General features: G+C 45.8%; 1 pseudogene; it reads left to right on the top strand.

The window, feature by feature from the left end:
• LOC141271468 (uncharacterized) overlaps positions 1-27,671 on the top strand; it is a 339,948-nt pseudogene that overhangs the window by 43,498 nt on the left and 268,779 nt on the right.

Here is a 27,671-nt window from a genome sequence, read left to right as displayed (position 1 = left end):
AGGGGGCGGACGGGTGTCCATACTCGGTCCTCAGCCGCCCCGCGGCCGGGTGCCCACACACGGTCCCCAGCCACCTGGGGGCGGCCAGATGTCCATAAACGGTCCCCAGCCGCCCCTATTTGAAGGACAGCCTAACCACAAACACGTGGACAAGTGAATGTGGCCAGGGATGGTCCATATGACTGACGCCTTCACACTGGGTTAATATTGTTGAAGCCGGGACACAGTTGGACACTGGGATGCAACACGTCCTCCAGACATAGAGGATTGCGGGTCCTGGGTCAATCAGGCTTCAACACAAAGTTCAGAACGTAGACAGCAGCAGTGGTTGGCCTCCTACACAACAAGTAAATTATTCATGATCATGAGGCCATCCATCTCATTAGCTTTCTGTTCCTTGGAATGCAAGCGCATGTATGTAGTAGCGGCTAGGCCTGAGGTGGTCAGCATTTTGGCGCATATCCTACCTCCTCTGATGATTGCTGGATGTTTTCCTGCTACTATCCCAGTTCTATGACTCCCGTTAAAACAAAGCTTCAGGTGATGAATGATGGATGAGGTGGTGGCAAAGGAGAAAGAGCAGGAGGAACAGGGACCATACACATCAATATCAGGCCAGTCAACCACACATGTCTTGTAGGATATGTTTCTGTACCAAAAGGAGCGCTTCGGCTACACAATTATAAGGCATACAGTGAGTGCAATGCCTACCAAAAATTTCGAGGCACTCCAATGCCCCTTGGAAGTGACATGGAGGTCAGAGGGCCTTAACTAAACCGTTTTTTCCATTTATAGCAACTGGGTCTCCTGTACCCTGTTGGCCTAAGCAGTGAATGGAAGGCCTTCCAAAAATTACGAGGAACTGCAATGCCCCTTGAAACAGACATGGATTACAGCATACTAAAAACCTTCTGCCCATTATTGGGGAGTGGGTCTCCCTTAGTGTTCGCCTATGCATTGAAAAGCAAAAGCTGACTAGGAGGAAATGCAATGCCCGTTGGAAGAGTCGTGGAGGTTAGAGGTAATTAAAAACAACATTTCAATGCCCCTTGGAAGAGCTGTGGAGTTCAGAGTGGTTTAACAAGACAGTTTTAATGCCCCTTGGAAAAGTGGTGGAGGTCGCAGTAGCTTAGCAAGACATTTTTAATGCCCCTTGGAAGAGACGTGGAGGTCGCAGTAGCTTAACAAGACGGTTTTAATGCCCCTTGGAAGAGATGTGGAGGTCGCAGTAGCTTAACAAGACGGTTTTAATGCACCTTGGAAAAGTGGTGGAGGTCGCAGTAGCTTAACAAGACGGTTTTAATGCCCCTTGGAGAAGTGGTGGAGGTCGCAGTAGCTTAACAAGACGGTTTTAATGCCCCTTGGAAGAATGGTGGAGGTCGCAGTGGAATAAAAAGACAATATCAATGCCCCTTGGAAGAGTGGTGGAGGTCGCAGTAGCTTAACAAGACTGTTTTAATGTCCCTTGGAAGAGACGTGGAGGTCGCAGTAGCTTAACAAGACGGTTTTAATGCCCTTTGGAAGAGACGTGGAGGTCAGAGTAGCTTAACATGACGGTTTTAATGCCCCTTGGAAAAGTGTTGGAGGTCGCAGTAGCTTAACGAGACGGTTTTAATGCCCCTTGGAAGAGACGTGGAGGTCGCAGTGGCTTAACAAGACGGTTTTAATGCCCCTTGGAAAAGTGTTGGAAGTCGCAGTAGCTTAACAAGACGGTTTTAATGCCCCTTGGAAGAGTGGTGGAGGTCACAGTAGCTTAAAAAGACGGTTTTAATGCCCCTTACAAGAGCCATGCAGTACAGCATATTAAAAACATTATTCCAATTATTGGGGAGTGGTTCTCCCATGGTCTTTGCCTATGCCTTCCAACCAAAAGCTGCCAAAAATTAGGACGGAGGAACTTGCAATGCTGGCAACACGGACCACGGTCACCCTGGTGGTATAGTGGTGGTGGAGGCTGAGGATAAGGAGAAGAGCAAACAGCCGAAATGAGGAAGCGTATACCCATGTGTGGGTGTGAAGCGGTGCATGGGAATACACCTCCCGAAATAACACAGTGGATTTGACTTTGTTACTCTGCTGTCATTTGGTGGTGATGAGAAGTCTGGCCCAATCCAGCCCTTGTTCATTTTGATAAGGGTCAGCTTGTCAGCATTGTCAGTTGACAGGCGAGTGCGCTTATCAGTTATAATTCCCCCAGCGGCACTAAAAACACGCTCCGATAACACGCTAGCGGCAGGGCAGGCCAGGACCTCCAAGGCGTACAGAGCGAGTTCATTCCAAGTGTCCAGCTTGGATACCCAATAATTAAAAGGCACAGAGGAATCACGGAGTACGCTGGTATGGTCGGCAAGGTACTCCCTCACCATCTTTTGAAAATTTCCACTCCTTGTGAGAGTACCCCACGCCTCAGGGCCTGTAAGCTGGGCGGGTCTCAGAAAACTGTCCCAGAATGTTGACAGTGTTCCCCTGCCTCTGCTGGATTGGAGTTGCGTCTCTCTCGTCTGTACGCCTTGGTTGGTCAACGAACTGTGACCTCTGCCGCTAGCGTGTTCAGATGGGAATTTTTTTAACAGTTCTGCAGCAAGGGCCTTCTGGTACTGCCACATTTTTGTAGACCTCTCCACCTCAGGAATAAGAGAGTGAAAGTTCTCCTTGTAGCGGGGGTCTAAAAGTGTCACCAACCAGTAATGACTGTCACCCAACATTTTGACAACGCGAGGGTCATGGTTAAGGCAGCGTAACATAAAGTCAGCCATGCGTGCCAGACTGGTAACGGGCAAGACTTCTGTGTCCTCACCAAGATGACGACTGACCATGTTCTCCTGTTCCTCACCCCTGTCCTCAGGCCACCCACGCTGAACCGACTGTATGACAGTTGTACAGGTACTACCGTCTACAGCGCATGATACCAGTTCCTGTTCTTCCTCCTCCTCCTCCTCTCCCTCATTGTCCCCCAATGCACATTGGGATGAGATGAGGCTGGGCTGTGTGTAATTGTAATAATTATAATGGCTACCACAGGAGTCTTTTTGCGTGGAACAAAGATACAACAGAACACAGCTCATAGGTGTCAAAGTGTATATTATAAACACACGGTGTTTCAAACAAGTGCAGACGAAAACTCAAAGTCCATAAACACTCAGGGGAAAATGCAATCAGCAGAGCAGTCTGTAAAGTGCAGTTCACACTAGAGGATGTTAGAAAACAAGGAAGTCTTTATCAAGTCCATACACTATATATATATATATATATATATATATATATATATATATATATATGCAAGGAAGTCCAAACAATATATATTAGATAATCCAGGGAGGCCTGGGTAGGAAGTCCCAGATAATGCAGCACAGTCCCGTGCTCTAAATGCAATCAGCAAAGCAATCTGTAAAGCACAGTTCACACTAGAGGATGCTAGAAAACAAGGAAGTCTTTATCAAGTCCATGCAAGGAAGTCCATACAATATATATATTAGATAATCCAGGGAGGCCTGGGTAGGAAGTCCCTGATAGTGCAGCACAGTCCCGTGCTCTACAGCTATCTAATGCAGGTGAGTCAGAGCAGAAACCAGCTTACTTGTTAGCAGAATGCAGGTGAAGACTGAGGCTCAGAGGTAGCAGCAGGAGCAGCCAGGAGAAGGAGGAATACAGGTAACAACTGAATGCAGCAGAATCTCTGAGAGCAGGTAACAGAAGATCCACACAAGTCTGCAGAACAGAGCAGGAAACTAGGAAACCACCAGAAACAGGTCACAGGCAGAATACTCTAGCACTAATTAGAGGCTGGGGTGGAGTTATAAAGCAGGAAGACAAGGGGCACATGAGACAAAAGACACCATCTTGAACGAGGGCAAAAATGGCCAAAATGTAATTAAAAATATTCGCAGTCCTAACAGTAATCGCCCATTACGGCTTCTTGATCCATCTCATCATACTCTGGCTGCAATGCCTCCTCTTTAATTCTCTGAAGAGAGCGTTGCAAAAGACAGACAAGTGGGATGCTGACGCTAATGATGGCGTCATCGCCACTCACCATCTTGGTGGACTCCTCAAAGTTTGTCAGGATGGTACATATGTCAGACATCCAGGTCCACTCCTGAGGTCTTATGTGTGGAGTCTGACCTGAATATCGACGGCCTTGTTGCAGCTGGTACTTCACAACTGCTCTCTTCTGCTCACAAATCCTTTGCAACATGTGGAGGGTGAGTTCCAACGTGTGGGGACATCACACACCAGTCGGTGTGCCGGAAGCTGCAAATGCTCCTGCAACACAGCAAGGGCGGCGGAAGCTGTAGCCGACTTCCGAAAATGAGCTGACAGGCGGCGTACTTTGACGAGCAGATCTGGTAACTCGGGGTACGATTTAAGAAACCGCTGAACCACGAGGTTAAGCACATGAGCCAGGCATGGTACGTGTGCGATCTCGCCTCGCCTCAGAGCCGCCACCAGGTTACGGCCATTGTCACACACGACCATGCCTGGATGTAGGTTCAGCGGTCTCAGCCACAGATCTGCCTGCTCTTTCACAGCTGTCCAAAACTCACAAGCAGTGTGAGGTTTATCACCTAAGCTTATGAGTTTCAGCACAGCCTGTTGCCGCTTGGCTGAGGCAGTACTGCAGTGCTTCCAGCTTGTAACTGATGTCGTGATATCTGAGATGGAGGCAGAACATGAGGAGGAGGATGATGCGCAGGAGCTGTACACTGTGGGGGCAACTCTGACTGACATAGGGCCCACAATCCTCGGTGTGGGGAGGATGTGTTCCGTCCCAAGGTCCGACTGGGTCCCGGCTTCCATTATGTTTACCCAGTGTGCCGTCAGGGAGATGTACCGTCTCTGGCCACAAGCACTTGTCCACGTGTCCGTTGTCAGGTGGACTCTCCCAGTAACTGCATTGTTGAGGGAGGGCACGGCAGATGTTTTGGGACACGTGCTTGTGTAGTGCGGGGATGGCACACCGGGCAAAATAGTGTGGGCTGGGGACCGAGTACCGAGGGACGGCCACCGCCATAAGATTGCGGAAGGATTCCGTCTCCACCAGCCTAAAAGGCAGCATTTCCAACGCAAGCAGTCGTGAAATGTGCGAATTTAGGACTGTGGCCTGTGGGGCGTTGGCTGCGAATTTGCGCTTTCGTTCAAAGCTCTGGGATATGGACAATTGAACGCTGCGGTGGGACGTGGACGTTGATGCTGTTTCTTGAGAAACTGCCATAACAAGTGAAGACTGAGAGGAGGGGGCATCTTTGCATGCAGTATGGACAGGGGATTGCCTTGCACGCACAACAGGGGGTTCTATTACATGCACAACAGCGGAAGAAGCAGTGGTGACACCCGCTGACACTGGTCGTGGACCCTGTGGTTCGCCCCACAAAGTCGGGTGCTTTGCTGCCATGTGCCTGATCATGCTGGTGGTGGTCAGGCTGGTAGTTTTGTCACCCCTGCTGATGCTGGCATGGCAGGTGGTACAAATGGCCTTTTTGGGGTTATCAGCAGAGTCTTTAAAAAAATTCCAGACTCTGGAAGACCTACCGGTTGTACTGGCAACGTCCCTCGTGTTGGTGTTACGGACAACTGTTGCCCGCCTTCTGTGTGCGGCCACCACACTGCTTCTTCCTGCCTGTTGGGGTACTCTGCCTCCCTCCCCCTGTGTGCTGCTGACCTCGCTCTGCATGTCCTCCTGCCACGTTGGGTCAGTTACTAGATCATCCACCACCTCCTCCTCTTCCACTTGCGCTCCACGATCCTCCTCCTCACTTTGTGTCAATTGTGTCTCGTCATCGTCCACCTCTTGTGACAAATTGCCAGCGTCGACTTCCTCTGGCCGTGGCTGTTCAAATATTTGGGCATCGCTACATGGGATCTCCTCTTCCACCACTTCAAGTGGTGCAGGCGAGGGGCACAAATATGGAAATGGACCAGTGAACAGCTCTTCAGAGTGTCCAAGTGTGGGATCAGTTGCTGTCTGACGACACTCGGCATTGTGGGAGGAAGGAGTATCAGGGTGAGGAGGAGTATGCGGTCGAGACTCACGGCTACTAAAACTTCACCGTGTGGAAGACCGACCGGAGATGGTGGTGCCCAGCTAACTGGAAGTATTATCTGCTATCCAATTAATAACCTGTTCACACTGATCAGTTCGCAATACTGTTGTAGTGTGCTTACCTAGTAATTCGGTCAAGAAGTGGGAGCGAGAAGATGTGGCTGTTGGTTGTGGCACATTTTCACCTTGGCCACGGCCCCGTCCTCTACACGCACCATCACCAGAACGTCCAGTTCCACGTCCCTTGCCACACGCCTTGCCCATTGTAAATTAAGTAAAATAGCTTACACTCGCACTATCAATGGAAAAAGGCTAATAAAAAGGAGATTAGAACTGTGGAAGAGGAAAACCACAGTTCTATTTCTCTGGCCTACACCAGAATCTTTTAAACAGATATATTTGTGTCTGAAAGGTCAGGGAGACACTATTACAGGTTTTTTTTATGGAAAAAATGCCAAAAGCAGGATAATACAGAGATTTGAACCGTGGAACTGCAAAACCACAGTGGTAGTTATCTGGCCTGCACCAGACTCTTTTAAACAGATATATTTGTGTCTGAACAGTCAAGGAGACACCATTACTGTTTTTATTTACGGAAAAGATGCCAAAAGCAGGATAATACAGAGATTTGAACCGTGGAACTGGAAAACCACAGTTGTAGTTATCTGGCCTACACCAGACTCTTTTAAACAGATATATTTGTGTCTGAACAGTCAGGGAGACACTATTACTGTTTTTTTTTACGGAAAAAATGCCAAAAGCAGGATAATACAGAGAATTTGACCCGTGGAACTGCAAAACCACAGTTCTAGTTATCTTGCCTACACCAGACTCTTTTAAACAGATATATTTGTGTCTGAACAGTCAGGGTGACACTATTATTGTTTTTTTTTACGGAAAAATGCCAAAAGCAGGATAATACAGAGATTTGAACCGTGGAACTGCAAAACCACAGTTGTAGTTATCTGGCCTACACCAGACTCTTTTAAACAGATATATTGGTATCTGAACAGTCAGGGAGACACTATTACTGTTTTTTTTATGGAAAAAATGCCAAAAGCAGGATAATACAGAGATTTGACCCGTGGAGCTGCAAAACCACAGTTCTAGTTATCTGGCCTACACCAGACTCTTTTAAACAGATATATTTGTGTCTGAACAGTCAGGGACAACGTTTATATCACTGTTTAGACTCTGAACTCCAACGTTTTTTGGAGATTACTTTCCACCATGCGTTCCACAGCGCCTTCAGACCGAGGTCACATTGCATGCGGGCGGTCTTTGGGTGTTCAGTGCCTTGCCTCCTGACTGGGACAATTCTGATGTGATTGGTCAGATTCGGACTCCTGGGTATTTAAAGAGCACTTCCCCTTTAGTTGTTAACGCCCCTTGGAAGAAGCATCAGGCGAAACGGCGTTGTTGGGGTTTATGCACGTGCAGATCCATCATTAGCAGTGAGTTTAACTCTTTACCACTCATTTCTTTTTACATGCTTTATGTATCCTAAATGTCCTGTTTGTGACAATGTGTTCACTCAACTTTTGAGGGAGTCTAACCTGTGAGATAGTTTACATATAGACACAGAGTCCTTCATCCATGTGACCCTAAGCCATTCCAGTATTTTGGACACTACATATAAATTCTCTTAAAGGGATAAACATTGATGTCTGGCTACAAAACGTATTACAGTGATAGTTTATTTAGATTTATTACTATGATTCCCTCCAGGTTTGTATCTTTTACATCTCTATAATCGGGACACAAGAAGGATACACATAAAGATATATATATAATTGTAAATCTACCTGTCCAATGCACTAGCACTTTCTTAAAAATAAGGGACATATCAACATGTAGTTTGGCTATACCCATGCCTTACAAGGTATTTGGCTATTTCCAAAGAAGCATCTATCTATTTCCCAGAATCCAATGGGAGTAGGTGCTTTTGTTTCCTGTCTAGTGAGAATTGATATTATTCGCTGCTATAAATTAGATCTGTTTGTTAACCACTTCGCGCCAGAGCCTGTTTTTGCCTTCGTGACCGGGCCAATTTTTTCAATTCTGACCACTGTCACTTTATGAGGTAATTACTCTGGAACGCTTCAACGGATCCCACTGATTCTGAGATTGTTTTTCCGTGACATATTGTACTTCATGATAGTGGTAAAATTTCTTCGATATCACTTGCGTTTATTTGTGAAAAAATTGGAAATTTGGCAAAAATTTTGAAAATTTTGCAATTTTCAAACTTTGAATTTTCATGCCCTTTAATCAGAGAGATATGTCACACAAAATAGTTAATAAATAGCATTTCCCACATGTCTACTTCACATCAGCACAATTTTGGAACCAAATTTTTTTTTTGTTAGGGAGCTATAAGGATTAAAAGTTGACCAGCGATTTCTCATTTTTACAACAAAATTTACAAAAACATTTATGACAGAAAATACCCAAATGTGATACCATTCTAAAAACTGCACCCCTCAAGGTGCTCAAAACCACATTCAAGAAGTTTATTAACCCTTCAGGTGCTTCACAGGAATTTTTGGAATGTGGAAGAAAACAATGAACATTTAACTTTTTTTCACAAAACTGCTACTTTAACCTCAAATTTTTAATTTTCACAAGGGCAGCCAGAAAAAATGGACCCCAAAATGTGTTGTGCAATTTCTCCTGAGCACGCTGATACCCCATATGTGGTGCAAAACCACTGTTTGGGCGTACGGCATGGCTAGGAAGGTAAGGAGCGCCATTTGACTTTTGGAATGGAAATTTGACTGGAATTGATAGCTGACTCCATGTTGCATTTGGAGAGGCCCTGAGGTGCCTAAACAGAGGAAACCCCCAACAAGTCACCCCATTTTGGAAACTAGACCCCTCAAGGAACTTATCTAGATGTGTGGTGAGCACCTTGAACCCCCAGCGGCTTCACAGAATTTTATAATGTTGAAGTGTGAAAATAAAAAAACACATTTTTAACACAAAACTGCTACTTTAGCCTCAAATTTTTAATTTTCACAAGGGCAGCCAGAAAAAATGGACCCCAAAATGTGTTGTGCAATTTCTCCTGAGCACGCTGATACCCCATATGTGGTGCAAAGCCACTGTTTGGGTGCACGGCATGGCTCGGAAGGTAAGGAGCGCCATTTGACTTTTGGAATGGAAATTTGACTGGAATGGATAGCGGACGCCATGTTGCATTTGGAGAGCCCCTGAGGTGCCTAAACAGAGGAAACCCACAACAAGTGACCGAATTTTACAATCTACTCCTCTGTATAAATTAATCTAGTGGTGGGAAAATAAGTAGATAGGTAAATGGTCACTAAACCCATAGATGAATTCCCACAGAGGTGTCATTTCCATAATGGGGTCACTTCAGGGGGGATTATGCTGTTCTGGCACTTTTCAGAGTACCAGAGCTAAAGAATACCCCCTGAAGTGACCCCATTTTGGAAATGACACCCCTCTGGGAATTCATCTATGCGTTTAGTGACCATTTTAACTCAATGGATGATTTCCAGAAACAAGCACGCAATGGAAGGTTTAGATTCTGGAGAACCCCCCCCTGGAAATTAAGTGAGCTCTACTCGAATGTGTCATTCACTAAATGAATCAAATGTTTGAATGACAAATTGGGATACATTTTTACAGTTTAAAAACGTGGTTCTGTGTGGAAGATTTTAAAGCAGTCAGTGACGCATAAGGCTGGCAATGATGGGCATTGTGGGCAATAGTAGCGGGTATCATGCCTCATTCCTCTCTTAGTACATACACGACATCTTTTCTGGGGGTTCCTTCTTGTTTCCGTTGCTGGAATAAGTGCAATAAAATGTCGCTCAGTGAGTCTTTTCACATCCTCAGATTCTAATGGATGAGCGGGGCTAACACTTTGAAAGACAAGATTTTCAATTACCTTTTCTTGATAATCAAGAAAAGGATCTGAATTTCCTGCTTTTTTGTACAACACAAAAGAATTGTATGTGGCCACCTGAAACAAATAAATAACCAACTTTTTATACCAGGTATAGGACTTTCTTGATACCTGGTATGGCTGTAGAACCTGGTCTGCAAGGTCCACACCCTCCATGTGTTTGTTGTAGTCAATGACTGACACAGGTTTTTGCTTCGGAGTGGTGGATCCTAGTTCTACAGTGGCCCTTGTGGCATCTGTGTGGCTCGAGCTGAGGACAAAAATATCCCTCTTATCCCTATATTTCAGGGCAAGCAGCTGTCCGTTGCGTACAGCCCCTGAATGCCCCTTTTGAAACTTTTGGTTGACCAATGGTTGTGGAAACCCCTGACGGTTTTTACGGATGGTCCCACAAGCCCCGATGTTGTGTTCAACCAGACTTTTAAATAGGGGTATGCTGGTGTAATAATTGTCCACATATAGATTGTAGCCTTTTTGAAAAAATGGACTTATCAGCTCCCAAACAATTTTTCCAGATGTCCCCAGATAAGTAGGGCATCCTGGTGGGTTTAGCTGGCTATCTTTCCACTCATATATGCGGAAAGCGGATGTGTATCCAGTTGAACTTTCGCACATTTTATAGATCTTTATTCCAAACCTTGCCCTTTTAGATGGGATAAATTGCTTGAGGTGCAGTCTTCCTTTGAATTTTACAAGGGACTCATCTATAGAAATATTTTGTGTTGGGGTGTAGAGGCTTAAGAATTTTTCTGACAAATTTTCAATGATGGGTCTAATTTTATATAACCTGTCATGTTCTGGGGCATTTCTGGGCAGGCATTGACTATTGTCGTTAAAATGCCAAAACCGCATGAGCATTTCATAAAGGGTCCTAGGCAGAACGACTGAAAACATAGGGGTGGCTTGAGCAGGGTGGTTGGACCAGTAGGATCGAATGCTCGGTTTTTTATCAAGCCCCATGGCAAATGTAAGTCCTAAAAAAATTTTTTATTTCCGGGACATTAGTTGGTGTCCATAAATTTGCCCTAGCATAGTAAGATCGGGGATTCTGGCTTATGAATTGGGATGCATATTGTAACATACCTGGCAGCGCCCTTGCATGGTGGTCCATCTCCCACTGTGCAAGAGCGCGCACTTGATCTCCAGTCCAGAATGTCTCTCTGGCTTCCCTCCATGCTGTCTGTTTGTGCAAGTTCTACCCTCTATGTTTTCCCACCGATCGGGTTAAGGTGGCATTCATTATGTCTAACCTAGCGGGTGATGCCTTGGAATGGATCAACCCCCTATGGGAAACACATGATCCTATCGTCCTGGACATAATGGCCTTCCTGGTGGCCTTTCTAATGGTCTTCGATGATCCTAACCCAGAGGCTCCTGCTGAAGCTTCACTTCCCAATATCCCGGAGCAGCCCCGATGGGTAATGTGTGTGGGTAGCGCAATAGTCCTCCAGCCCAATGAGACTACTGCCCACCCAGAATCCTCACAGGGTGACTACGCTCTCCGGAATACTTCTCCCAACCTCAAGAGGCAGTCCAGACGTGCTAGACGTAGAGGCAAGCCGTCACGACAGGGTCTGTCCTCCCTGAGACCTCCTGACCCCAACCTTGAAGTCCCTACTGAAGCTTCATCTCCCTGTATCCCGGAGAAGCCCCAACGAGTAATGTGCGTGGATAGTGCACCAGTCCTCCTGCCCGAAGAGACTACTGCCCATCCAGACTCCACACAGGAGAACTTCCTGCACCCGGCATCAGATGCTTCACCCACTTTAACCGGTGTGCATGTCCAAGGATGCTCCGAAGCTGTGATTACCTCAGAGTCTGTGCACCTCTACTACCTGGCGGAGGACACCCAGTTGCCTCCTGAATCCTCCGGGATACCACTCGATGACAAATGGAGAGAGACTTCTCTACACCTGGTACTCGATGCTTTGTCCGCTCCGTCCTGTGAGCCTGACAATGGGTACCCCAAAGTGGTAGATACCCCCGAGTCTCTACACCCCTCCGACCAGGCGGAGGTCCTCCAGTTGTCTCCAGAACCCTTCGGGGTGCTACCTGGTAGCGAAAGGACAGAGACTCTCCTATACTCTGTACCTGATACCTCGCTCGCTTCGTCCAGTGAGTCCAACCTAGTGTACTCTGAAGCAGAGGTTACCCATGAGTCTCTACACCCCTCCGACCAGGCGGAGGACCTCCAGTTGTCTCCAGAACCCTTCGGGGTGCTACCTGGTAGCGAAAGGACAGAGACTCTCCTATACTCTGCACCTGATACCTCGCTCGCTTCGTCCAGTAAGTCCAACCTAGTGTACTCTGAAGCAGAGGTTACTTCCGAGTCTCTACACCCCTCCGACCGGGCGGAGGACCTCCAGTTGTCTCCAGAACCCTTCGGGGTGCCACCTGGTGGTGAATGGACAGAGACTTTCCTATACTCGGTACCCGATACCTCGCCTGCTTCGTCCAGTGAGTCCGACCTAGTGTACTCTGAAGCAGATGTTTTCTCCGAGCCTCTGCACTCTTCTGACCCGGCGGAGGACCTCCAGTTGTTTCCTGAATCCTCCGGGGTACCACCAGATAACAAAGAGACAGTGATTTTTCCTCATCCTGTACCTGATAACCCGTCTAATTCTTCCTGTGAGCTTGACAAGATGTACCTCGAAGCAGAGTTTACCCCCAAGTCTCTGCTCCCCTCCAACCCGGTGGAGGACTTCCAGTTGTCTCCTGTACCCTCTGGGATGCCACCTGAAAATATGTGGAGAGAGACTTCCTTGTGTGCTGTTCCTGGTACTCCACCCGTTTCGTCTGTTGCTGAGGATGGCTGGATAGGAGGTAGCATCCTAGCTAACCAGATGAGACCAGTTTTTCCTGTGGACAGTGGGAGTGATCTCCTTAAAGTGAAGGATTGGCCCTCGAATTCCCTGCGGAAGATTCTGGCAGGCCTGAAGAAGAGGGGGCGTAAGGTGGGGGGTACTGTAACATACCTGGCGGCACCCTTGCATGGTGGTCCATCTCCCACTGTGCAAGAGCGCGCACTTGATCTCCAGTACAGAATGTCTCTCTGGCTTCCCTCCATGCTGTCTGTTTGTGTCTGTTTCTGCTGCTTAAGGGCGGCGCCCGATCACTTCCTGCTTTTTGTACCTGCTGTGGGTCACACCCCTTGTGCGTCCTCAGCCTATTGTTGTCTGTCACCTGGTATATAACCCAGCTGCTCCAATCAATCCCTGCCTGAGCATTGTGTTTCATTCAGTGTGTGCTTGCACTCTGAAGGTGCCAGGTCCCGTTCTGTGTTCTCTTGTCTGCCTATCCTGGAGGCTGTATTTCCAGGCCTGTCTGAACACGCTCCTAGCCTGTTCCTCCCGCCTTCTAGGGGCCGATTACCTAGACCCGCTCCTGTATCTTGTCTGTCCTGTCTGAACTCGCTCCTAGCCTGTTCCTCCCGCCTTCTAGGGGCCGATTACCTAGACCCGCTCCTGTATCTTGTCTGTCCTGTCTGAACTCGCTCCTAGCCTGTTCCTCCCACCATCTAGGGGCCGATTACCTAGACCCGCTCCTGTATCTTGTCTGTCCTGTCTGAACTCGCTCCTAGCCTGTTCCTCCCGCCTTCTAGGGGCCGATTACCTAGACCCGCTCCTGTATCTTGTCTGTCCTGTCTGAACACACTCCTTGCCTGTTCGTCCCGCCTCTCTGGGGGCCGTATTCCCAGACCCGCTCCTGTATCCCGCTGCAGTGTCGGTCTCTTCCGTACACTCAGTTCCAGTCTGAACTCTCTCCTATCCTTTACCTGTTTTGCCTCTATGTCCGTTCCTTTCCTTTTTTCTGCAGAGTCTGAACTCGTACCTAACTCCTGCTTGTTGTCGCTGTACTCCCGTTTGTGTGTTTGTGGTCCACTCGCTACTTCACTGCAAGTACCTTGTGGGTATCTGGCTCTGCCTTTCCCTTCCTGTCTGTTCCGTGTGAACAGAACCCTGTTCCCCCTGCTCACCGCTCCTGGCGGTCTCGTCCTGCTCTGCTCTTGCTCACCGCTCCAGGCGGTCTCGTCCTGCTCTGCTCTTGCTCACCGCTCCAGGCGGTCTCGTCCTGCTCTGCTCTTGCTCACCGCTCCAGGCGGTCTCGTCCTGCTCTGCTCTTGCTCACCGCTCCTGGCGGTCTCGTCCTGCTCTGCTCTTGCTCACCGCTCCAGGCGGTCTCGTCCTGCTCTGCTCTTGCTCACCGCTCCAGGCGGTCTCGTCCTGCTCTGCTCTTGCTCACTGCTCCAGGCGGTCTCGTCCTGCTCTGCTCTTGCTCACCGCTCCAGGCGGTCTCGTCCTGCTCTGCTCTTGCTCACCGCTCCAGGCGGTCTCGTCCTGCTCTGCTCTTGCTCACCGCTCCAGGCGGTCTCGTCCTGCTCTGCTCTTACTCACCGCTCCAGGCGGTCTCGTCCTGCCCTGCTCTCGCTCACCTCTCTGGGCGGCCTCACTCTGCTGTGTTTGTCTGCCACATCCGTGGTTCTGTTCCAGAGTCCCAGTGTGTACTGGGTCCTATCCCGCCTGTGTTCCTGCTTGCCTGTACCCCCCTGCCTGCATACCCGCCTGCCCGCATACCAGTCGTGCCTGCCTATTCCCACCAGTCTGTGTGCCAGCCTAACCAGTCTGTTCCTGTATTCCCCTGTGTGGGTCAACAGCCGTGTCCGGGGTCTGTCCTGGAGTAGCACCTGGTCCCTCTACTCGGTTCCTCCTGGGTGCACTGGCGTCGTATGCCGTCGTGCGACCCTGGTCGGATCGGGTGAATACCTAGTTACGCCCCTCCAGGCATTCACTCTCCGGCACGGTCCAGTGGAATCACACGCACACGCCGCCCAGCCCGGGCGTGTGCATTACACATATAAATTTGTTTGCACGATAATATGCTCTAGCAAGCTGTCTGTAAAAAACAAATTAAAAAAATGAATTGGTCCAAAATCTTCCACCTCCACATTTATACCAGGAATGGCGTTGAAATCAGGGCTGAATGGAGCAGCCGAATCCGAAGCCTCCCATCTGGGAAATGCTAGATCATGTGGCAACGCCCCTTGTACACTGGCGTGCGCCAATTCACTAGTAGCAGGGACAGCGCTTATACTGGGCAGTGTTCCCTGATTTGGAGACATTTCTCCAGTAGCGCTATTTGCCCCTATTGCTGTACTGGTCCTTGGGCTTGAGGATGGAACAGAATCACTGCTCATTTCTGAGCTCTCAGTGTCGCCGCTACTAAAGCCCTCAAAATCCATATCTCCATCTGAGATTGCACTGTCATCAGTGTCAGAACATAGCAGGGCATACACCTCTTCTGCGGTATAAGTCTGACGGGCCATTTTATTTTTATATTTTTTGACTGGACTGAACGGACCGGACTGAAAGGACGGGACCGGACTGGACTGACCGGACTGGACTGACCGGACTGGACTGACAGGACTGACTGACCTGACAGGACTGACTGACCTGACAAGACTGACTGATCTGACCGGACTGACTGACAGATCTGACAGGACTGACTGACTGGACTGATCTGACAGGACTGACTGACTGACAGGACTGACTGATCTGACAGGACTGACTGACTGACAGATCTGACAGGACTGACTGACTGACAGATCTGACAGGACTGACTGACTGACAGATCTGACAGGACTGACTGACTGATCTGACCGGACTGACTGACTGGACTGACTGACTGATCTGACAGGACTGACTGACTGATCTGACAGGACTGACTAACCCTAACTCTTACTTTCTTTTTTATTTTATTTTTTTCACTTTTACTGTGGCAAGGCTGACAGCTCTTGTCACAGTGTTTCTCCTCTGCTCTCTCACTGAGATCGGAGGAGAAACAATGTATTTATCAGGCAGATCGCCCGGGAAAGTTTGTTGCTAAAACAAACTTCCCTGGTGATCTCTCTGATTGGCTGGTGTGACGCTGACATCATCGAGACCTGAGCCAATCAGGTCTCGATGATGTCAGAGGTCACAGCACCGGGATCCCCGCCGCTGGCAGGTATGTGGGGGGTCCCGATCGCCGACCACCGGCTGTCACTATCTTTTAAATGCCGCGATCGCTATGGATCGCGGCATCTAGAAGATAGGAACAGGTTAACATCATGGGGACCTGATCCAATCAGGTCCCCATGATGCCACTTGTCAGAGCTATTGCTCTGAACCGGTACCGCAGCGCTAGCAGGACCCTGGGGGTCCTGAGCGCTGCGGGACCACCCACCGTTTTTAAACGTCGGCGCTGCACAGAGCCCAGGCAGTGCCGACGTTTATGTACAGTGGGCGGTCGGGAACCGGTTAATTTATGATGGATCTGTCTTGTTGACGGTTTTTATCAATTCCCTGTTTTTGACATTGTTGATCTTTTAATACATTTTGAATAAAAAGTATGTTTTTACAATAATAAACTCTCTTCTTGTTTGTTGTGCCGATTTTTCTGGGCCCAACATAGTGTTGAAATATTGACCCTTTTCGTGAAGAGTATTGATTTGTTTTGGTGATTATCTTTTAAACAGATATATTGGTGTCTGAACAGTCACAGACACACTCAATTTTTTTTTGGGGGGGGGGAATACCAAAAGGTTAATAAGACACGTATTTGGACAGTCTGACTGAGGAAAAAAAAAATACAAGATTTAGATGAAAAAAAAAAAATAAAAAAATCCTGACCCCCTGAGACCAGGTGATAAGTCCAGCAATTTGACCAACAGGAGCACACAGGACTGTAATGCAGCGTTTGCTGGTATAACCACTGCGTTTCCTATACAGCCTGCCTGCCTGATATCTGGGATGGATATTAGTCCTGAGAAGGACTGTTTGTTTGATTTGGTAGGCTATTTCGCAGTATAAATCTCTCCCTAGCTCTGCAGCATTGACCCTACACTGTCTGATCCGGAGCGACTGTGTCCAAGATGGCGGCGCCCGGTTTTAAATACTCGAGGTGACGCTGTGCGGCCAGCCAATCACTGTAATGCCCACAAACAACATGACTGCGGCATTACAGTGACTGGCTGGCAATCCCTGCATGTTCATTGGCTCTGTAAAGAGCGCCAAACGTGCAGGACGGAGACCCGAGCTCCCGTCCGAGTAACCCGGAAATGCTCGGTGCTCGACGAACATCCCGAGTAGTGAGAGGCTCGGGCGAGTACTGAGCAGTGTCGAGCATGCTCGCTCAACACTAATGGTGATATGATGGCATCACGCATCAAAATATATATTACTTTCTTGGTGGGCGGCATGGTGGCTCAGTGGTTAGCACTGCCATCCATGCAGGACTGGGGTCCTAGGTTCAAATCCAACCAAGGAAAACATCTGCAAGCAGTTTGTATATTCTCTCTGTGTTTGGGTGAGTTTCCTTCCACACTCCAAAGACATACCGAGAGGGAATCTAGATTGTGAACCCCAATGGGGACAGTGCCGATAATGTCTGTAAAGCGCTGGGGAATTAATGGCACTATATAAGTGAGTAAAATAAATAAATCTACAATTCCAGGGGAGCTTTGTAACTGTGTGGTGCACTATGCTATATACTGCTGCTAGAGTCCAGAGGATTTAGTTGGGTGTAATTCTCAGTATCTGTATTATTCTGTGTGTGTGTGTGTGTGTGTGTGTGTGTGTGTGTGTGTGTGTGTGTGTGTGTGTGTGTGTGTGTGTGTGTGTGTGTGTGTGTGTGTGTGTGTGTGTGTGTGTGTGTATATATACACTGCTCAAAAAAATAAAGGGAACACTCAAATAACACATCCTAGATCTGAATGAATGAAATATTATCATTGAATACTTTGTTCTGTACAAAGTTGAATGTGCTGACAACAAAATCACACAAAAATCATCAATGGAAATCAAATTTATTAACCAATGGAGGCCTGGATTTGGAATCACCCCCAAAATTCAAGTGGAAAAACACACTACAGGCTGATCCAACTTTCATGTAATGTCCTTAAAACAAGTCAAAATGAGGCTCAGTATTGTGTGTGGCCTCCACGTGCCTGTATTACCTCCCTACAATGCCTGGGCATGCTCCTGATGAGGTTGCGCATGGTCTCCTGTGGGATCTCCTCCCAGTCCTGGACTAAAGCATCAGCCAACTCCTGGACAGTCTGTGGTGCAACGTGACGTTGGTGGAGGGAGCGAGACATGATGTCCCAGATGTGCTCAATTGGATTCAGGTCTGGGGAATGGGCGGGCCAGTCCATAGCTTCAATGCCTTCATCTTGCAGTAACTGCTGACACACTCCAGCCACATGAGGTCTGGCATTGTCCTGCATTAGGAGGAACCCAGGGCCAACCGCACCAGCATATGGTCTCACAAGGGGTCTGAGGATCTCATCTCGGTACCTAATGGCAGTCAGGCTACCTTTGGCGAGCACATGGAGGGCTGTGCGGCCCTCCAAAGAAATGCCACCTCACACCATTACTGACCCACTGCCAAATCGGTAATGCTGAAGGATGTTGCAGGCAGCAGATCGCTCTCCGCGGCGTCTCCAGACTCTGTCACATCTGTCACATGTGCTCAGTGTGAACCTGCTTTCATCTGTGAAGAGCACAGGGCGCCAGTGGCGACTTTGCCAATCCTGGTGTTCTGTGGCAAATGCCAAGCGTCCTGCACGGTGTTGGGCTGTGAGCACAACCCCCATCTGTGGACGTCGAGCCCTCATACCACCCTCATGTAGTCGGTTTCTAACCGTTTGTGCAGACACATGCACATTTGTGGCCTGCTGGAGGTCATTGTGCTCTGGCGGTGCTCCTACTGTTCCTCCTTGAGCAAAGGAGGAGGTAACGGTCCTGCTGCTGGGTTGTTGCCCTCCTATGGCTCCCTCCACATCTCCTGGTATCTGCTCCGTGCTCTGGACACTGTGCTGACAGACACAGCTACCCTTCTTGCCACAGCTCGCACTGATGTGCCATCCTGGATGAACTGCACTACCTGAGCAACTTCTGTGGGTTGTACTGTAGACACCGCCTCATGATACTGTACCTCTAGGGGAGAGAGCAATGGCAAAATTCAAAAATGACCAAAACAACAGCCAAAATGGATGAGAACAGAGAAATGGTCTGTGGTCACCACCTGCAGAACCACTCCTTTATAGGGGGTATCTTGCTAATTGCCTATCATTTCTACCAGTTGTCTGTTCCATTTGCACAACAGCAGGAGAAATTGATTCACAATCAGTGTTGCTTCATAACTGGACAGATAGATTTCACAGAAGTGTTATTGACTTGGAGTTACATTGTGTTGTTTAAGTGTTCCCTTTAATTTTTTGAGCAGTGTATATATATTCAGGGTGTAAATCTAAATATATGGTCTCTAATTTTTTTACATTTGGGGGTATGGTCTTCATTAGGGGTGTTGCAAATTTTGAGCGTCTGTAAATTTTGGTCCAGTTGTCCAGAAAAAATATAATAGTAGATTGGCAACCCTGAGCATAGAATTAACTTCTGTCAGTGTTTGCTCTCTGCTGTATGGTGTTGGTGGGTCTGCAAGCTAATTAAGCTCCTGAAATCCTGCTGTCCACTGCAGGTTATAATCTGATTTGCTTCTGTGAAACTTGTGCCTTGCTATTCTCCCTGTGGACGTTCCTGATGTTTGACCTCAGCTCACTTTTTTACTATTCTTTTTGTACGATTTTGTCATTACATTAACCTCCTGGTTCTGACCTGGTTACTCGACCATCCTCTTGCCTCTGGTTCACTCCTCTCTATAGAAGCTCTTCCAAGAAAGCAATCCAGGTGACCCAATTGTAAGACCAGATCCCTGTACAGTGGTTAAGGGGTGAAAGCCATAGTTCTCCTGGCATGTGCCAGACGGAGTGGCTTGCGACAAGACTGTCCAAGGTAGATTTTTTGAGCCTGCAGCCTCTAACAGACATAACAATGTGTACATGACCAGTCTGTGCTCCTCCCATGTGCTTTCCTCCATGCTAGAGTGCATGAGATGGAATCATGTAATAAAACTGATTACAGGCCTCTTTATGAATTTCTGAACATGTGACTGGAAATAATTGGTGACAGACACAGAGAAACATGAACCTACAGAGAAGATGGCTACAACAGAGAAGTGAAAATTTGAAAGCGCACAACCTGGTGGGCTAAGACCATAAACTATCAGCCATTCTTTTGTGGTATACTGCCTTAGTCTGTCAATAATTCAATTGTATATATAATTTCCACAGAAATTATCAAAAAGTGTATAAAAAATATTAATATAATTCAAATGCAGTGTTATTTAAAATTAATAAAAACATTTTTATTCTTGGCAGATTACTGTACCACGAGCTCCGAGGGACATCTGATATTCTCAGATTTTGCAGCTGATAATTGTAGTAGTGCATCTGATACATATGAAGAACATGTAATTTTCACAGATACACTTCAAGCTCATCTAAGACAAAATCTGTCATCTGATCCTTTTGAAAAGGTCCTCTCTTCTGCTTCATCAAAGACGAATATACAAACTGACAGCAAGAGAAGTGCTGAGGAAAATGAAATAGCTTATATAGGGGAGAAATCATTTTCATGTTCAGAATGTGGAAAATATTACACTAGTAAATCAAGCCTTGTTACACATCAGAGAAGTCACACAGGGGAGAAGCCGTATTCATGTTCAGAATGTGGGAAATGTTTTACAGACAAATCACTTCTTGTTATACATCAGAGAATTCACACAGGGGAGAAGCCATTTTTCTGTTCAGAATGTGGAAAATGTTTTACTCAGAAAGAAAATTTTATTAGACATCAGTTAACTCACACAGGGGAGAAGCCATATTCATGTTCAGAATGTGGGAAATGTTTTACAAACAAATCACTTCTTGTTAAACATCAGAGAATTCACACAGGGGAGAAGCCATATTTCTGTTCAGAATGTGGGAAATGTTTTACTCAGAAAGCAAATTTTATTAGACATCAGAGAACTCACACAGGGGAGAAACCATATTCATGTTCAGAATGTGGGAAAGGTTTTAGGGATAAATCAGAACTTTCTATACATCAAAGAACTCACACAGGGGAAAAGCCATTTTCATGTTTGAATTGTGGGAAATGTTTTAATCGGAATTCAAATTTTGTCAAACATCAGAGAACTCATACAGGGAAGTAGCAATTTTATTTTTTTAATTGTTTTATTGATAACATGTACTAGAAAAACATATAAGTTATAGTAAAGTCACTTGTCTACAAAAGAAAGGGAAAGTGATTTAGTGCTGTGAATGGTTATTAGAAAATGTATACAATTACCAATGACCATTAGTTATTGAAAACTAAGTATAAAATAACACACCTATATTTGAACAAAGTATATATTTTACATTTGTATAACTTCAGTATAAAAGGTTGTTTGACGCTTTCTTCCATCCTATTTGACATTGACCATGGAGAGATGATGCTATACATGATCAGTTGCCCAGGTAGCCATTCAGTGCCCCACTTGTCTCATCCAAACAAGAGTCGCCTATAGATGAGACCAGTGGCGTTCATAGATATCCTGAGGTGTCAAAGGAAAAGCCTTTAAACCACTTGTTTAGGGGTGAAACAGTAATTTAGTGTGGTCATGAAGATTATAATTCACAACTATTAAAGACGGAAAGAGAGAAATGTATTGTTCCATGCACCCAAAAATAGTCATGCCCCTTGGGGTGCGTTCCCACGATGAGCTTTTGGTGCATTTTTTATACTGCTTGTTTTTGTTGTGTCAAAAATGCAGCATCTTACAGTTCTAGCAAAGTGGAAAGAATTTATAGAAATCGCATACCCACTGTGCTTTTTATTTATTTTAAATCAAATGTTTTTTATTGATTTTTATGAAGATTTTCAGAAAAGAAAAACAAACCAAGACAAAGATTGGAGGAACGTGGTCCTCTACTCCCCAACAATAACAAACATTTCACATAAATTTTTGTTTCTTGTTTCTGTAGGATAAACAAAGGTAGATGACCATACACTTGATCATAATAACAATAGTCACTCTACATTTTTACTGCTTATGAAAATAATAAGGACATACTTATTTATTCTCAGGGAAGTTTAATTTAAGGTATCATATAAACATAACTCAAAACAAGCCGAGGCGAAATCTCTACAATCCCCTAGATGCCAAACCAGAACCATCAATCCATAAACCCCATAACTTATCAAATTTAGAGATAACGTCTCTTTGTAGGTATATGCCTTTTTACAAATTTACCAGCCATTTAACTTTATGAATAAATTCTGGTATCATAGGTTCCTGGTCTGCTATCCATTTTTGGGCTATTAATTTCATTGCCAACATACGTGCCACCGTAATTTTGCCATGTTCATCATTAGTAAGATCTTCAACATATCTTAGTATACATACTAGTGGTGAACGTTCTACATTAATTAAATCCTGTTAATGATTGCTGTAACTCCTTTCCAAAAGGACACTATGTTAGTACAATTCCACATCATATGAAGCATGTCTGCTGAGTAAGTTTTGCATCTAGGATAATGAGGACTTGAACGAAATCCTATATTATGTAAAAATTGAGGCTTTCTATATATCTCATGTCTCACATGTATGTGAGACATCAATTATAATCTGTCGAATTCGCTAAAGTATAATTGTGGAACTCTCCAATCTAACCAGTGATTTTCTTCTATAGGACCCATCACACTCCTTCGATCACATAGGATGGTTTGTCAATATAATGTCCAGGAGAATGTTATAAAGTAATGAGATCAGTCTACTAGAGTTATGTAGATTAGCTATTCTCTGTATTATTATATTTTGAGGTACCCCCACTTCCAAAACAATGCCTTTCTCTGATATGCGTGATGAAGTTGTAGATATTTATGGAATTAAGAGTCAGGTAAACCATATTCATTTTGTAATTATGAAAATTCCTTAATCACATCACCTATTAGCTCTTGATTAAGTCTATTTAAACCTCTGGAACTCCAGGACTTGAATCCAACCAGTTGGTATAGATTTGGAAGTCAAGAAGTGTTACATAATGACGTAAATTGCGAAACCCCTTCTATACCCTGTAATTTTTTCACTGTCTCCCAAAGTTTGTGGATTAATAAAATAGTCGGTATTTTACCTCCAAGTGTCCTAAATTTATGAACCTCTACTGCTTCATAGAGTTTATCTGATTGGAAATAATGTTACAGCAATATATGTTGAGCCCCCCACCCCAGTGATGTCCCATCCACGAATATGTTGAAGCCGAGATGCCACATAATACAAACATGGATTACGGACTGCAAGACCTCCCATTGATTTGTTTCTTTGCAATGTTTCCAGCTTAAATCTCGGAGTTTGTTTGCCCCATATTAATTTTCTAAACTCGTGGCCGACTTTATAGAAAAATCTCTGATTTATCCATATTGGGGAGTTGTGTGTGCGATATAGGCTACCACCATTTGCAATTCCTCCAGCTCTAGAGGGCTATTTAAATATTCTTGATCTTTACCAGAGAATGTCGGCTGATTAATTTACTTTAGATAGGACAAGATTTCTTCTCTATTGAATTGCAGTTTATTAGAATTGTAAACAGATGTGTATAAATCTAAAGTGTTAGAGATCTGTTCAGTCTGGCTTACTACCACGCCCTCCCTATCTATTAAAGCTTAAATAAGGCTGTGTGCCCACTATGCGTTTTTTAAGTGTTTCTGCAGCGGCAATTCCGTCACATGACTAAATGACATCATAGCAGGTCCTTTTACACAACCGCGAGAAACCGGGAAGACCGGACGCATCGGATAAGGAGACCGTGGGCCATCAGAAGGTAAGTATAATGTGTTTTTTTTTTTTTTTTTACCATTTTTATTATTTTTTTTAACTAACTTGGTCACACTATATAAAATCCATGCCGATTGCATGGATTTATATAGTGTGACCAAGTTGTCAAGCACTTTCCAAGTGATGCTAAAATCGCATGGAAAGCGCTTGAGAATCCGATGCGGAAAAGCATGTGAAGAACGCTTCACTTCCGCTTGTCCCTGGCAGGAAAAAAGCATGTACAATCCGCATGTACAATCCGCATGTACAATCCGCATGTACAATCCGCATGTACAATCCGCATGCGTTTTTTCTGCCAGGGAGATGCAGAAACGCTCAGGAAAAAATCCGGAGCATTTCTGCATCGTGGCCACATAGCCTTACATTAATTGTATGACTCAATATTGAGCACACGTAGCCATCTATACACAGCGGGAGGCCGGACGTAGCCACCTATACACGGGCGGGAGGCCGGACGTAGCCATCTATACACAGCGGGAGACCACACGGCACCATCTATACATAGCGGGAGGCCGCACGGTGCCATCTATACACAGCGGGAGGCCGCACGGCGCCATCTATACACAGCGGGAGGCCGCACGGCACCATCTATACACAGCGGCAGGCCGCACGTAGCCATCTATACACATCGGGAGGCCGCACGGCGCCATCTATACACAGCGGGAGGCCGCACGGCGCCCCCCCCAGAGACAGCGGGAGGCAACACGCAAAATTTTGGAGGAAAAAAGTGCGTCTTATGGTCCGAAAAATACAGTAACTATAAAAACTTGGAGCTCCTTCCCATTGATATTCTATAGGCAACCCTGCCATATCAACAATGACGCTATGATTAACAATGACAGAGAAAGAAATGAACTAGTGTGTTAAGTGCACACACTAGTAGTAACTAAACAAGGTACAATGCTGGGAGTTAACAACACTCCAGAAACGAAACTTCTGCACTGCAAGACACCGCTGTACAGAGCAGGAAGGATTTGGTAGCATGAAACGCCTGAGCACTAGATGGCGGCGTATAGAGCTGCAGATAGCTGCGGGTCAGGAAAGGCCTGGAACCTAAGTTCCTAAAGAGGAGGAGAATCTCTGCAGCACCCAACACATGGGTGTAAAAGCGGCAGTGTGACTACACATACAATGGCGGAACCTGGAATACTGGATCGGTAGCGAGGATGCCTCCGTGGCGTGGACACCAACCGGTGAACTGACACGGTAGAGCTTGCTGCTCACAGCATTCCCCTAGCCCTAATTGATGGCTAGGATGACTAGGGAGCACACAGCAGGAACCCTTGACAACAACTCTCACACACTGCATTTAATGCCAGAGACCTCACCCCAGGATAGAAAGAGATAGACTACGCACCAGGGCGGAGCCCACGGAGCCCTTAAATACTCTAGAGACAGCCCCAGCCCCCCAAGACAACCAATCACGCTGTACCAGACAGCAGGGAGCGTGGCTTAGCGGCACATGACCGTAGGGGGCGTGGCTTAGCAGGACATGCTCGCGAGGGGCGTGGCTTAGCGGCACATGACCGCAAGGGGCGAGGCTTAGCGACACATGAGCAGAAACCACACTTAGAATCCCTAGAACGGAACCTAAATGCTGACAATTACTAACCAGCAGGAAAGGGCCTAGCCGGACGCCACAAGAAAGCCCTTCTCCTGCATACCGGTCTAACACAGGCTGGGTCGAAACGTTATTCTATCTTGTCGCATACCTCCCATTATCTGTATAGTTATTTGCCTTCATGGATATAATAAACTCTCAGCATTTAATAATAATTCAGAGTGTGCGGTGAATTTGCTCAGTTGACAGGACGTGACTTCCGATTCATTCTGATTGACAGCCTGCTCACCCAGTTAGGCAGTGGGAAATCAGCTGTCAATCAGAATGACGTTGTAAGTCCTGCCCTGTCAACTGAGGGGAGTGGAAAAGAAGCAATTGCTCTGCCAAGATGACGTCAGCTAAGGTAGCTGAATCCCCAGTAGGAGCTGTCTGTACCCACTCTGTGCTGGGGAAGAACGGTAAGCAGCAACTACCTGCTTGTTAGTTTTTAGTCACATTTTTTGTTTTAAAGTCCCGGATATCCCCTTTAATGAAGGGTAAAAGGGAGAAAGCTGCGGCCACTTTGTGCATTTGTTTTTTAATTAATAAAATTATTTTTTTTATTATCGCTTTTCGGAATATAAAAAATTACACATAGCTCTGATTGTTCAGGATTGATAGAATTCAACTTATCGTGTATATACACAAGTCTCAGCCAGCACCACCATTTTGACAGTGACTGAACGCAGCCGACATCATAATTAACAAAGAAGAAGGAACCGACAGCACTCAGCAAAATGGACGCCTGTTGACTCCAAGGAACCAGCTTGGAAAAATTGCAGCATATAAAAGAAAAAACAGCGTTCAATCCAGGGCGTTCAAGATATCAAAATTGTAGTTTATCCTGCCAGATTACAATGTTTCGACCGTTCGCCGGTCTTTATCAAGTATGGTACTTGATAAAGACCGGTGAACGGTCGAAACGTTGTAATCTGGCGGAATAAACTACAATTTTGATATCTTGAACGCACTGGATTGGACGCTGTTTTTTCTTTCATATGCTGACATCATAATTAAAATCACATAAGAGGCATAAATTACAACAGAAGTGTTCTCCAGTGTCCCCGGACATTTCTGTAATAATTTATATCACTTCTGTGTTGTACATTATCATGCGGTTGCGCTCTTTTACGTCTCTCCCTGCAAAACGTCACCACTCTTCAAAAATGGTGACATGCGGATGGGACTGGAGCAAAACTTGAGCAATTCCCTAAAAAAGCATTAAAAAATGTTAAAAAGTCATGAAATAACTATAAAGCTGGTGTATATATATATATATATATATATATATATATATATGTATGAATAATGTAATTACTATTCAAGAAAACAAACCTCTTGTAATCCTGGGCTTCCTTATAACCCCTCACTGCAGTAACTCCATTCTAGCTGCTTCTTGAGGACCCCATTTTAGCATCTCCACTCTAGATGGCCCACTAGTGAGGTGATTAGATTGGACTTGATGTTTTGAGGCCCTCGCTCCAGCAACTCCGATCTCCTCACCTCAGCACGGTAGCAACTAGATCGGAGTTATTAAAATGAGGAGCACAAAAAATCACCTCTAGACAAAACCGATATATGACTGTTCTGTGCGCACAGGACCTGTGATGATGTCATAGTCATGTGATCAGTCACATGGAGGGGAGGAGCCAGTCTCTGTGATGATGTCATAGTCATGTGATCAGTCACATGGAGGGGAGGAGCCAGTCTCCATTTTGAGGCTCCGTGTGAGAGAAGCCGTCTGTACTGGTGAGAGGTAATGAGGGAGCAGGGAGTATGTGATGGGGGAACAGGACTAAACCCTAATGGCCTGAAGGACGGGGTCTCTCTGACCACTAGAATATACAGCGGAGCTGGAAAGATCCTGAAATCTTTACAATTTTCCAGATTTCTGAATTAATTTGAGCTAAAACTCCATCTGATTTTCACACAAGTCCTAAATGTATTGACCCCTTCACCCCCGAGCCTGTTTTCATCTTCATGACCAGGCCAATTTTTACAATTCTGACCACTGTCACTTTATGAGGTAATTACTCTGGAACGCTTCAACGGATCCCACTGATTCTGAGATTGTTTTCTCGTGACATATTGTACTTCATGCAAGTGGTAAAGTTTCTTCGATACGACTTGCGTTTATTTGTGAAAAAATTGGAAATTTGGCAAAAAAATTTAAAATATTGCAATTTTTATGCCCTTAATAAACCAGAGAGTTGTTTTACACAGAATAGTTACGAAATAACATTTCCCACACGTCTACTTTACATCTGCATATTTTTTGAAACATAACTTTTTTGGTTAGGAAGTTATAAGAGTTAAAAATTGACCAGCGATTTAATCATTTTTCC

Source organism: Phyllobates terribilis, unplaced genomic scaffold (genome assembly GCF_046119375.1).
Source record: "Phyllobates terribilis strain yellow unplaced genomic scaffold, ASM4611937v1 Scaffold_5__5_contigs__length_657084704, whole genome shotgun sequence".
NCBI lineage: Eukaryota > Metazoa > Chordata > Amphibia > Anura > Dendrobatidae > Phyllobates > Phyllobates terribilis.
The sequence above is the reverse complement of the archived record's forward strand: the minus strand, read 5'-3'. Positions and strand labels throughout refer to the sequence as shown.